The sequence below is a fragment of the Toxorhynchites rutilus genome, unplaced genomic scaffold (genome assembly GCF_029784135.1).
Source record: "Toxorhynchites rutilus septentrionalis strain SRP unplaced genomic scaffold, ASM2978413v1 HiC_scaffold_52, whole genome shotgun sequence".
Lineage (NCBI taxonomy): Eukaryota > Metazoa > Arthropoda > Insecta > Diptera > Culicidae > Toxorhynchites > Toxorhynchites rutilus.
This window is the reverse complement of record NW_026600116.1, coordinates 14459-16958: the sequence shown is the minus strand read 5'-3', so window position 1 is coordinate 16958 and position 2500 is coordinate 14459.

Here is a 2500-nt window from a genome sequence, read left to right as displayed (position 1 = left end):
CTCACTGGATTCAATAGACGTTCGACCCTACCGACAGTAACTTGACCCCACCCGTACGGCATCGTACTACCGAACATCCATACAAGCTTCGCAAGTTATGCCTCAAACTTTTCACTCACCAACTTTCCCCACAATAGTGTAAAACATGGTCATACCAACGTTGCCTCGGCATGGGTATATACCGCACTGGGGGCATCGTTATAGGGGTGCCTTGGATAGACTTGTACCACTAGCCGAGACACCATGCTGGGTCGGGAAATGTTCACGCACCGCAATCGGTACCAGTGCCGGGTGTCGGTCATATTCCGATGGGGGGTAACCCTACTATTGAACTCGTACTTGTACTTGGGCCGTGCCTAAGGTGTTGGTTGTTTCAATAGTTGGTTACTTGTTTCAATAGTTGACATTTTTTCAATAGTTGAACTTTTTTCCAACAGTTTCAGTTTTCCCGTAGGTAAAGATGATGATGTGTGACCAATGTGTGAATGTGTTGTTTTTTTTTTTTTCAATAGTCATGTACGCGCCGTTGTCGATGTAATACTGCGGGTGAGAAATAAAACAAACTGTTGTGCTGTGCTGTGCTTGATGTTGGCTTGGTGTTATTGTATTATCGAATTGGACTTAATACCAGTGCCGGGCCGATGCACACACTGCGTACTGCGAGTGCTGGCTCGCGCAGTGAGAAATTAAACAAACTGTTGCGCTGTTGTGTTGTGTGCGCTGTGTGGGGGAGACTTTTCATCACACTTGACACGCGCATTCTTACCCTCGATGTTGCCTTGGTGTTATTGTGTTATCGAATTGGACTTAATATCAGTGCCGGACTGTTGCGCTGTTGTGTTGTGTGCGCTGTGCGGGGGACTTTTCCAACACTTGACACTTTGCATTCCGGGACGTGGACGCTTTCCGGGTCTTGGTGTTATTGCCGACGGGGCAGCGTTATACACATTTCGTACTGCGAGTGCTGGCTCGCGCAGTGAGAAATTAAACAAACTGTTGCGCTGTTGTGTTGTGTGCGCTGTGTGGGGGAGACTTTTCATCACACTTGACACGCGCATTCTTACCCTCGATGTTGCCTTGGTGTTATTGTGTTATCGAATTGGACTTAATATCAGTGCCGGACTGTTGCGCTGTTGTGTTGTGTGCGCTGTGCGGGGGACTTTTCCAACACTTGACACTTTGCATTCCGGGACGTGGACGCTTTCCGGGTCTTGGTGTTATTGCCGACGGGGCAGCGTTATACACATTTCGTACTGCGAGTGCTGGCTTGCGCAGTGAGAAATTCAACAAACCGTTGCGCTGTTGTGTTGTGTGCGCTGTGTGGGGGACTTTTCCAACACTTGACACTTTGCATTCCGGGACGTGGACGCGTTCTGGGACTTGGTGTTATTGCCGACGGGGCAGTGTTATACACACTGCGTACTGCGAGTGCTGGCTTGCGCAGTGATAAATTCAACAAACCGTTGCGCTGTTGTGTTGTGTGCGCTGTGTGGGGGAGACTTTTCATCACACTTGACACGCGCATTCTTACCCTCGATGTTGCCTTGGTGTTATTGTGTTATCGAATTGGACTTAATATCAGTGCCGGACTGTTGCGCTGTTGTGTTGTGTGCGCTGTGCGGGGGACTTTTCCAACACTTGACACTTTGCATTCCTGGACGTGGACGCGTTCTGGATCTTAGTGTTATGGTCGACGGGGCAGTGTTTTACACATTGCGTACTGCGGGGGTTGGCTCGCGCAGCGCTGTTGTGTGCTGTATGCTGGGGGGACTTGGACGCTTTCTGGGACTTAGTGTTATTGTCGGCGGGGCAGTGTTTTACACATTGCGTACTGCGGGGGTTGGCTCGCGCAGCGCTGTTGTGTGCTGTGTTGTGCTGGGGGAACTTTTCCAACACATGACACTTGTTATTCCAGGACATGGAATGATTTCACACACACGTACGATTGCATACTACCAGGCGCAAAGCGATTTAATGAAAAAAGAGAGAAGCCGCCAGCGCGGACAGCACTAAGCTACCACGGTGGGACTTCTCTCTTACGGGACACGACGCACCCGCCCATCACATAGCGCATCGCAAGGGCAAGACTGCACAAGCTACTGTGTCGCACCGATGCTGATGGGGCAATGTTACACGTACTGCGCGCTGGGTCGCGCAGTGAGAAATTGAACAAACTGTTGTGTGCTGTATGCTGGGGGGACATGGACGCTTTCTGGGACTTAGTGTTATTGTCGGCGGGGCAGTGTTTTACACATTGCGTACTGCGGGGGTTGGCTCGCGCAGCGCTGTTGTGTGCTGTATGCTGGGGGGACTTGGACGCTTTCTGGGACTTAGTGTTATTGTCGGCGGGGCAGTGTTTTACACATTGCGTACTGCGGGGGTTGGCTCGCGCAGCGCTGTTGTGTGCTGTATGCTGGGGGGACTTGGACGCGTTCTGGGTCTTAGTGTTATGGTAGACGGGGCAGTGTTATACACATTGCGTACTGCGGGTGCTGGTGTG